Here is an 11,755-nt window from a genome sequence, read left to right on the forward strand (position 1 = left end):
CTTATTCTCAACCAATTATCCTCCTGTATTAAGACAGATCACAAATCTAATAAAACAATGGTCGCAACTTCCTTTATCCTGGATAGGGAAGATTAATGCAATCAAAATGACTATTCTACCCAAATTGCTTTATCTATTCAGAGTCCTCCCTATTCCAATTCCTTCCTATTTTTTGAGAATAGTACAAAAAAGAGCAACTTCGTTTATATGGGGCTCTTCTAAACCACGTATACCTATACACACACTACATCTTCCCAAAAATAAAGGAGGCCTGGGATACCCTAATTTTACTAACTACTACAGAGCAGCACATTTGGCCAGTCTGTCCAAATACCATGCAAAACAGGAAATCCCATTATGGGTATTTATAGAGGCTTCAGAAAATGACCCTCTATTAATATCAAATTTATTATGGCTTGATCCTAAAGACCGCTTTAAAATTCATAATCCCATAACTAAACACTTCTTATCTCTCTGGGATAAACTAAAAACCAAATATCAGTTACAATCTCCACACAATCCTCTCCTTTCTTTTATCAGAAATCCGGCCTTTTATCCGGCATGGATCTACCCAAATTCTTTTAAAGCTTGGACAACATCAGGCATTCAGACACTAAATGACTTCATAGCATCTAAATCATTCCTTTCATTCCCATCGCTTAGAGAAAAATATGATCTACCAAACTCTGAGATATTTAGATATCTCCAAATCAAAAATTTCTATACACCATTCCTAAAGGGGGATACACCATTATCCCAATTATCCATTTTTGAATCAATCTGTACAAAAGATCCATTTGCTAAAGGTACAATTTCATCACTTTATAATCAATTATATGGAGTAGCAAATCTTAATAGACCCTCTTACGTTCAGAGGTGGGAGGAGGACCTGGGACGAACTTTAGAAGACACGGACTGGTCTAACATATGGCTCACATCTAAGTCATCTTCACCCAACATCTTAGCACTGGAGACAAATTATAAAGTCCTAACTCGCTGGTACCTTGTACCCGCTAGAGTGGCAAAATATTCACCTAATACCTCAGCTCTTTGTTTTCGAGGATGCCCAGAAATAGGCACATATTTACACATATGGTGGACGTGCCCAGTAATCCAAACCTTCTGGAAGGAAGTCTTCGTGATTGCATCTAAAATATTTAAAAAAATAATACAACCAGATCCATATTTAACTTTACTTAATCTAAAACCGGAATGGTTAACACTCTCTCAATTCAAACTTATGATCCAACTAATAACGGCTGCAAAACAAACAGTGGCCAAGGCATGGAAATCTCCTACATTGGTACTAGCAGAAACAATTCATAGAATGAATAATACAATGTCCCATGCTAAGATGGTAGCCATCGATCAAAATCAAATTCCAAAATTTGAAAAACTTTGGCATCCTTGGATAAAACAACAGTTCCTGTCAAACTTCAATGACTCTGTCCTGTTGCCATGGTAACAGATTAAATGACTTACAGAGACACCCATTTTAAGGCTTCAAAGAGAACTAAAAAGAATAATAAACTGACGAGCGGGACAACCTTGTGGACCATACCTCTACCTTTCAACCCTTTTTCTTCTTTCTCTTTCCTTTTCTCCACCTTACGATTAAAGCTCATTATCAGAATTTATTTGACCTATATACACTCTACTTGTAAACAATATGTATAGTAGGTATAAATCATTTAAATACCTACAAAAGTAACTAAGGAAATGATATATATCTTTAATTTAGGTTTACGTGAACCCAATGTTTAATATTTGAAATTTCATGATATTTACCTATATAAACCTTACTGTAAAACAATGAGCTTACTTTATAGATCCTTGTAAACTTACTTTATGTATCTTTATAACATTGTATACTCAATAAACTTCTTTTGACAAGGAAAAAAAAAAAAAAACAGCATGCATCAATGATAGGAACACACGGCTGCAGCAATCAGCGTACGGATGTCAGCCTGAATAGGCTGATGTTGTGGTCTGATGAGGGGTTCCAGTGGGCTGGATTTCCTGGATGCTATTGAGAATTTATCATCTATGCCTAATCCTTAACATCTTCTGGTAAGCAGACTACATTACCACGTGGTGACGAGTGACTCTTTCTACATCTGCACAATATATTTGGTGATTGGATTCCTCCCACTCTTCAATTTCATTTTGAACTTTTCAGCGCCGCAAACATTTTTATAGATGGAATTACATTACTCAAGAGTTATTCTTCTTGATTTATTCTGTGATATTTGGTGTTTTTTGTGGGTGAGAGCAGAATATTACCCTCAAATTTTTGGGAATTACATTTTGATTTCTGATGTTACATAGTTACATAGTTACATAGTTACATAGTAGGTGAGGTTGAAAAAAGACACACGTCCATCAAGTCCAACCTATGTGTGTGATTATGTGTCAGTATTACCTTACATATCCCTGTATGTTGCGGTCATTCAGGTGATTATCTAATAGTTTCTTGAAGCTATCAATGCTCCCCGCTGAGACCACCACCTGTGGAAGGGAATTCCACATCCTTACCGCTCTTACAGTAAAGAACCCTCTACGTAGTTTAAGGTTAAACCTCTTTTCTTCTAATTGTAATGAGTGGCCCCGAGTCTTATTAAACTCTCTTCTGCAAAAAAGTTTTATCCCTATTGTGGGGTCACCAGTACAGTATTTGTAAATTGAAATCATATCCCCTCTCAAGCGTCTCTTCTCCAGAGAGAATAAGTTCAACGCTCGCAACCTTTCCTCATAACTAAGATCCTCCAGACCCTTTATTAAGTGTTCTTGCATAGCAAGACCACTTACTGTTATCTCACATATATATTATTCTTATTATTATAGCCAAATTTACCACCCTAACTCCTCCCACAGTTTTTACACTACATAGACAAGTAATATACCGAAACGTGCGGATTGTTCCCGAATGGTGTGCTATTACTTTGTGGAACGTTTCGCCGAATGGTTCACGAAATATCGTCGTTTTTGCGGCGAAATTGGTCCCATAGGAATGAATGGGGAAACTAGAGTGGGAGATGACAAAAGCTGGAAAATCAGAACATGATTTCTAAACTGCCGCCACTCCCTCATTTTCAAGCCCACCTACACAAATCTTATATCAAAACGTTCAGCTATCCCTGCTGCCACTAAACATGTCCACGGCTAAGCCATAGTCCTGATAGTTTTCACAATATGACCATTTGTTTGCAACTCACGCCGTCCATTGACATTCATTGAAACTACACTCTAGCCCCCTCCAAATTTGAAGGGCAAATTCTAAACTGCGACTGTGCCTTCATTTTTAATATTTCAGAGACATACTATACATCAAAATCTAGGTCTGGGTCTTGTGATTCTCACAATATAAAGATCTTCGCTGTAGGATGTATAGTTTTTAAAATACGGCCATTTGTTTAGAGGTCATTTCAGGAAATTTTAGCCATTAATCAGAGTGTACTGTTAGTGTTTGTTTTGTTGCCATGGTTACCAAAGCTTCTGTTATACACAGGGGGGGAGGTGGCTGGAGCATCTCAGCTGATTACAGAGCCCGGGGGAGGGGACAGACACACCATGTACTGATTTATAATAGAGGAATATGATGGGGCAGTTTTGATGGGGTAATTCTGATGGGGCAGTTTTGATGAAGCAGTATTTGGGAAGCATAAACAGGGCATGAGCGTTGCTAGGAAACAGTGGTTGTAAACACAAGATGCTGAGACACTCCAAATGCATGTGACTTCATCTGCTAGACTTGATAATGCTTGTAGACTCCTCCCACAGTTTTCACACTACAGAGACAAATAATATACCGAAACGAGCGGATTGTTCCCGATTGGTGTGTTATTACTTTGTGGAATGTTTTGCCGAATGGTCCACGAAATGACGTTTTTGCGGCGAAATTGGTCCCATAGGAATGAATGGCGAAATGTTCAAAACTAGAGTGGGAAGTGACAAAAGCTGACAACCCCATGATCAGCCAAAACATTATGACCACCCCATGATCAGCCAAAACATTATGACCGCCCCATGTAAAAAAAAAAATATTTTTGAAAAAAAAAAGTAATTTTTGAAAAAAGTAAAAAAATAATTTTTGAAAAAAAAAAAATCATTTTTGAAAAAAAAAAAAATATTTTTGAAAAAAAAAATATTTTTGAAAAAAAAAAAATCATTTTTGAAAAAAAAAATATTTTTGAAAAAAAAAATTATTTTTGAAAAAAAAAAATATTTTTGAAAAAAAAATTTCTTTTAAAAAAAAAATTATTTTTGAAAAAAAAATATATTTGAAAAAAAAAATATTTTTGAAAAAAAAAAATTATTTTTGAAAAAAAAATTACTTTAAAAAAAATTACTTTAAAAAAAATAATAATTTCGAAAAAAAAATTATTTTTGAAATAAAAAAATTCATTTTTGAAAAAAAAATTACCTTTGAAAAAAAAAATTACTTTTGAAAAAAAAAATCATTTTTGAAGAAAAAAAAATCATTTTTGATTAAAAAAAATTCATTTTTGAAAAAAAAAATTACTTTTGAAAAAAATGTTCAGCTCTTTCAGCGAATGATGGAACTTTTTTACTACTATTTATACTTTTTAAAATATTAAGCTTTTTAACACTTTTCACAGTTACTCAAGCCACTCCACCCCACCCAGTTACTCCGCCCACTCCAGTTGTAGAGGCAAGAACACTTTCACAATTTCCCCAGAAATTGTACCTTTTCTAGTTAGCTTTGTTGCCCTTCTTTGTACTCGCTCCATTTCCAGTACATCCTTCCTGAGGACTGGTGCCCAGAACTGGACAGCATACTCCAGGTGCAGCCGGACCAGAGTCTTGTAGAGCGGGTGAATTATCGTTTTATCTCTGGAGTTGATCCCCCTTTTAATACATGCCAATATTCTGTTTGCCTTATTAGCAGCAGCTTGGCATTGCATGCCATTGCTGAGCCTATCATCTACTAGGACCCCCAGGTCCTTTTCCATCCTAGATTCCCCCAGAGGTTCTCCCCCCAGTGTATAGATTGCATTCATATTTTTGCCACCCAAATGCATTATTTTACATTTTTCTACATTGAACCTCATTTGCCATGTAGTCGCCCACCCCATTAATTTGTTCAGGTCTTTTTGCAAGGTTTCCACATCCTGCGGAGAAGTTATTGCCCTGCTTAGCTTAGTATCGTCTGCAAATACAGAGATTGAACTGTTTATGTTGGTACACATATCACATTTTTTGGGCTCAAATTATGAATATTTTAAATTTGCATCAGCAATGGTATTGTTTGTGGTTTGTAAAGACACCTGTGTGAGTATGGAGTAAAGATTGTTGTGAGAGTAATAAGTGAAAGTGACAGAGAAAAAGAGCAGATTTTCACTTCCAAAAAATGCTCTCTAATTAGCTCTCATTTTGGTATTTACTATAGCGCCGGGTAAAAAAGACACTTGAGTTAAAATGAGAGCTATTTTCAGGTCTGAGCATGCTCAGTTGTATTGGCACCTAGTTGTCCAAAACGGGGAATTTTTCACTTCTCAGACTTTTGAAGATATTTCAGTGTAGAAATCACTTTTTCACACAGTTTAAAAGCAGATTATCTTTAAATAATATACCGCATATTTCAGTACCATTTAGGCAATTATATCATGCTCTAAACATTATTTCCATGTGCACTACTCCAGATTTTAGCAGAGTAAGGGTTTGGGCACTATTTGGTTTCAGGGAACTATAGTAAATTTGATTTTGGGAGTATTTCCTCACCAGTGAATACCGTTTTAGCGCTAATTAGTGCTAAACTGCCGCTAATTAGTGCTGCAGCTCTATAGTAAATGACCCCCTGAGTGTGTATAGAACCGGGACACTGTTACAGGTTCAAGAGGACCGAGGCCAAAGCCTGAGCAGCAGTGCTGACCAGAGAGTCAGGTGGCTTGTTTTTTTTTTTCATTAACATTGAAGCTGTGTAAAGTTGAAACCCCTGTGTGGGAATCCTGGATGGACTATTTGTTTTTGTTTAATAAAAGTGGACCAACAAGCCCTTAAATGGCAGAACTGGAGTGGATTCTACTCACTGGTGAGCTCTACATTTAAGCTTTGGCTTAATGAATACGACACTAATTCCCCGTACACACGATCAGACTTTCCGACAACAAAACCATGGATTTTATGTTCGAAGGATGTTGGCTCCAACTTGTCTTGCATACACATGGTCACACAAATGTTGACCAACAATTACGAATATAGTGATGTACAAGACGTACGTGATATCTCTGTTATGAACGCTAGTTATATCTCCAGCTCTTACTTGATTCCGTGTGTAGACGTTTGTCCGACGGACTTGTGTACACACAATTGGAAAGTCCGACAACAAACATTTGTTGGCGGAAAATTTGAGAACCTGTTGGCCAACACTTGTTGGCAGAAAGTCTGACATCAAATGTTCGATGGTGGCAGAGCTGCAAGATTTCATAAGTGCACACTAAGGAATTAAATGCATTGTGATGGTTTCATTGCATGCTTATGGACTTTTTATAATTACTTTACACAACAGGACATTACATAGTTACATCGTAGGTAAGGTTAAATAAAAACAAAAGTCCATCCAGTTCAACCTGTGTAGGTGTACATGAGTCAGTGTCGATAATCATTTCCCATATCCCTGTATAGTATGTTCTTTAAGATGCACATCCAAAAGTCTTTTAAAAATATCAATACTCTCCACTGACACCACCACTTGTGGAAGAGAGTTCCACATTCTTACCACCCTGACAGTGAAAAAACCCCTGCGCAGCTTAAGGTTAAACTGCTTCTCCTCCAATCTCATTATGTGGACCCGTGTTCTCTCACACTCCCTGAGATTGAAAAGCTTTTTTCCTATGCTGGGATCACCATTGAGATATTTGTAAATTGCTATCATGTCCCCTCTCAAGCATGTTTTTTTCTATGAGAATAAATTTAGCGCTTCTAGTCGCTCCTCATATTTGAGGTTCTCCAGTTCACTTAATAATTTAGTTGTCCTTCTTTGGGCTCTCTCCAGCTCAAGCACATCCCTTCTGAGGACTGGTGACCAGAACTGGATAGAATACTCCAGATGTGGCCAAACCAGAGTTTTATAAAGTGGCAGTATTGTAGTTTTATCTCTGGAGTATATCCCCTTTTTTATGCATACTAATTTTCTGCTGGCTTTGGTAGCTGCAGCTTGACATTGCATGCTATTGCACAGTCTATCTACCACTAGGACCCCCAGATCTCCATCCTTGACTCCCCCAGAGGTTCTCCCCCCAGTGAGTAGTTTGTGTTTATGTTCTTAACCCCCAAGTGCATTATTTTACATTTTTCCACAATAAACCTCATTTGCCATGTAGTTGCCCACTCCAATATTTTGTTCAGGTCTTTCTGTAAAATTTCTATATCCTATTATGAAGTTATTGCCCTGCTTATTTTTGTATCGTCCACAAAAACTGAGATTGAGCTATGTATCCCATCCTCTATATCATTCATGAATAAATTAAACAGAATTGGTCCCAAGACAGAACCTTATGTTACCCCACTTACCACTCCAGCCCAGTTTGAGTACACGTTATTTATCACTACCTATTGGACACGCCCCTGTAACCAGTTTTCTATCCAAGAACAAACCTTATGGTCCATGTCTGCAGCCCTCAGCGTAGATTAAGCGTTTATGGGGAACTGTATCGAATGCTTTTGAAAAATCCAGATACACCACATCCACAGGCCTCCCCCTATCTAGATGTCAGCTCACTTCCTCGTAGAATGTTAACAGATTGGTCTGGCAAAAACGACCCTTCATAAACCCATGCTGATTACTACTAATGATACTGTTTTTATCAGCAAATTTTTGGATATAGTCCCCTATCATCCCCTCCAATAATTTATCTACTAATGATATTAGGCTGACTGGCCTGTAGTTCTCAGAAATATTTCTATGCCCTTTTTGAATATCGGTACCACATTGGCTTTTCTCCAATCAGCTTATACAATTCCTGTCAGTATGCTGTCTGTAAATATTAGGAACAATGGTCTAGCTGTAACCCGACTGAGTTCTTTGAGGACTCTCGGGTGTAAGCCATCTGGCCCTGGTGATTTATTTGTGTTAAGCTTATATAGTCTTTCCTTGACTCCGGCCTTTGTTAGCCACAAGGGTATATCATGTGATGTGTTACTAACAATACTGTTGTGGTCAGAAGGGATGAGCCCAATGTTTGAGTCGAACGTAAGTAATAGCGAACAATTTGGGGTGTTCGCGGCAAATTCAAAAGCCGTGGAACACCATTTAAAAGTCTATGGGAGAAATTAAAAATGCTAATTTTAAAGGCTTATATGCTTGGTATTGTCATAAAAAGTGTTTGGGGACCTGGGTTCTGCCCCAGGGGACATGTATCAATGCAAAAAAAAAGTTTTAAAAATGGCCATTTTTTTGGGAGCAGTGATTTTAATAATGCTTAAAGTGAAACAATAAAAGTGAAATATTCCTTTAAATTTCGTACCTGGGGGGGTGTCTATTGCATGCCTGTAAAGTGCCACCTTTTTCCCTTGTTTAGAACAGTCCCTGCACAAAATGACATTACTAAAGGAAAAAAGTAATTTAAAACTACTCGCGGCTATAATGAATTGTCGGGTCTAGGCAATACAGATAAAAGTCATTGAACAAAACCGCATGGGGGTCCCCCCCATAAATCTATACCAGGCCCTTTGGGTCTGGTATGAATATTAAGGGGAACCCCGAACCAAAATTTAAAAAAAAAATTGTGTGGGTCCCCCCAAATTCCATACCAGGCCCTGCATGTCTGGTATGGATAATAAGGGGAACCCTGCACCAATTTTTTTTTAAATGGCATAGGGGTCCCCCAAAAAATCCATCCCACACCTCTGGTATGGATTTTAGGGGAACCCCAGGCCAAAATGTAAAAAACAAATGGCGTGGGGGTCCCCCCAAAAATCCATACCAGACCCTTATCCGAGCATGGAACCTGGCAGGCCGCAGGAAAAGAGGGGGGACGAGAGAGCGCCCCCCCCTCCTGAACCATACCAGGCCATGTGCCCTCAACATGGGGAGGGTGCTTTGGGGTAGCCCCCCAAAGCACCTTGTCCCCATGTTGATGGGGACAAGGGCCTCATCCCCACAACTCTTGCCCGGTGGTTGTGGGGGTCTGTGGGCGGGGGGCTTATCGGAATCTGGAAGCCCCCTTTAACAAGGGGACCCCCAGATCCCGGCCCCCCATTTGAAATGGTAATGGGTACATTGTACCCCTGCCATTTCACAAAAAAGTGTCATAATGTTAAAAAAACACAAGACACATCTTGGGACAAGTCCTTTATTAAAAAAATAAAAAAATAAAAATGTTTCACGAAGTCCATTCATCTTTTTCTCTCGCTCCGCCGGGTTTTTTTTTCAGTCTGGTGGAGAGAGAAGAAGATGAATGGACTTCGTGGGACATTTTTATTTTTTTATTTTTTTAATAAAGGACTTGTCCCAAAGTGTGTCTTGTGGTTCTTTAACATTTTGACACTTTTTTGTGAAATGGTAGGGGTACAATGTACCATTTCAAACAGGGGGGCGGGATCTGGGGGTCCCTTTGTTAAAGGGGGCTTCCAGATTCCGATAAGCCCCCTGCCTGCAGACCCCCACAAACACCAGGCAAGGGTTGTGGGGATGAGGCCCTTGTCCCAATCAACATGGGGACAAGGTGCTTTGGGGGCTACCCTAAAGCACCCTCCCCATGTTGAGGGCATGTGGCCTGGTATGGTTCAGGGGGGTTCTCTCTCGTCTCCCCCTCTTTTCCTGTGGCCTGCCAGGCTGTGTGCTCAGATAAGGGTCTGGTATGGATTTTTGGGGGGACCCCCACGCCATTTTTTTAAAATTTTGGCACGGGGTTCCCATTAAAATCCATACCAGACCTGAAGGGTCTGGTATGGATTTTGAGGGGGACCCCTACACCATTTAAAAAAAAAATTGGCACAGGGTTCCCCTTAATATCCATACTAGACCTGAAGGGCCTGGTATGGAATTTGGGGGGACTCCCACGCAATTTTTAAAAAAATGTTGGTTCAGGTTCACCTTAATATTCATACCAGACCCAAAGGGCCTGGTATGGATTCATAGGGGGACCCCCATGCCATTTTTTTCAATGACTTTCATCTGTATTGCCAAGACCCGACAATTCATTATAGCCGTGAGTAGTTTTAAATGACTTTTTTTCCCTTTAGAAATGTCATTTTGTGCAGGGACTGTTCTAAACACGGGAAAAAGGCGCCACTTTATAGGCATACTATAGACACCCCCCAGATACGAAATTTAAAGGAATATTTCACTTTTATTGTTTCACTTTAAGCATTATTAAAATCACTGCTCCCGAAAAAACGGCCATTTTTAAAACTTTTTTTTGCATTGATACATGTCCCCTGGGGCAGGACCCAGGTCCCCAAACACTTTTTATCAAAATAACTTGCATATTAACCCTTAAAATTAGCACTTTTGATTTTTCACATTCGTGTCCCATAAACTTTAACGGTGTTCAAACAAATGTTTTGCCTGTTCGCATGTTCTGCTGCGAACCGAACCGGGGGTGTTCGGCTCATCCCTAGTGGTCAGTACACCCCTCCTTTTCCTGTGTAAAAATTGAGGAGAAGAAAGCATTTAGTACAGTTGCTTTCTCTGTGTCATCTGTAACCATCATCCCATCATTGCCTTATGAGGGTAATGTGCTCTGATTTTGCTTATTTTGCTGTTAAATATATTGTAAGAATTCCTTGGAATTTTTTTACTCTCCTCTGCTATGTGTCTCTCATAGTTTTTTTTAACCACCCTGATTTCGTTCTTACACTTCTTATTGCATTCATTGTAGTGTTGGAATTCTGATAATGCCCCCCCCCCCCCCAGCTTTATATTTTTTAAAGTCTATTTTTTCTCCCTAATAAGAATTTTTACATTACGGTTTAGCCACCCAGGTTTAACTTTTGCTCTTCTATATTTATTTCCTATTAAAAGGCACTGCGTGATACCTTTGCTTGATGCAGTATGTTCCTAACAATGTGCACAATGTTTCTAGGATTTGGTCCCAATTGATGTCTTGTAGTATTGAGCACAGTTCAGAAAAATTGGCTTATTTGAAATTTAGAGTTCTTGTACACCCATGCCTCCTTTTCCTATGATTTAGGCTAAATAAGATCATCTTGTGATCGCTTAATCCCAAGTTGTCCTGTACTGCCACATCTGAGATCAGACTTGGATAGTTCGTAATTAATAAATCTAGCAATGCATTCTTTCTAGTTGGAGAATCCACCAATTGAGACATGAAGTTGTCCTGCAACACATTTATGAAATTACGGGCCTTTAATGAGTGAGCTGAGTTGAAATCAAGATAATTAAAGTCCCCCTATATGATGACTTATATGATTTCTGCCTCACTGCCCTTTCTAACTGTGATAGGAGGTCCAGCTTCTCCTCCTCCTCCTTTACGTTGGGGAGCCTGTAACATACCCCCACTATAAATTTCCCTCTTACTTCTCTTTGGAGTTCTACCCACGGGAGATTCCACCTCCCCCTTGTCCCATTCACAATGACGCTCCTCTCTACCACCCTTACATCGTTTTTGATATACAGACACACCTCTCCCCCTCTTCTACCTTCCCTGTCCTTCCGATACAAGGAATACCCATGAATATTTGCCAGCCAGTCATGTGAGCTGTCAAACCTAGTTTCTGTTATTCCCACAAAGTCTAAGTCCTCCTCGTGTAATTGCAGCTCCAGTTCCTC

This window comes from Aquarana catesbeiana, linkage group LG13, assembly GCF_042186555.1.
Source record: "Aquarana catesbeiana isolate 2022-GZ linkage group LG13, ASM4218655v1, whole genome shotgun sequence".
NCBI classification, from domain to species: domain Eukaryota; kingdom Metazoa; phylum Chordata; class Amphibia; order Anura; family Ranidae; genus Aquarana; species Aquarana catesbeiana.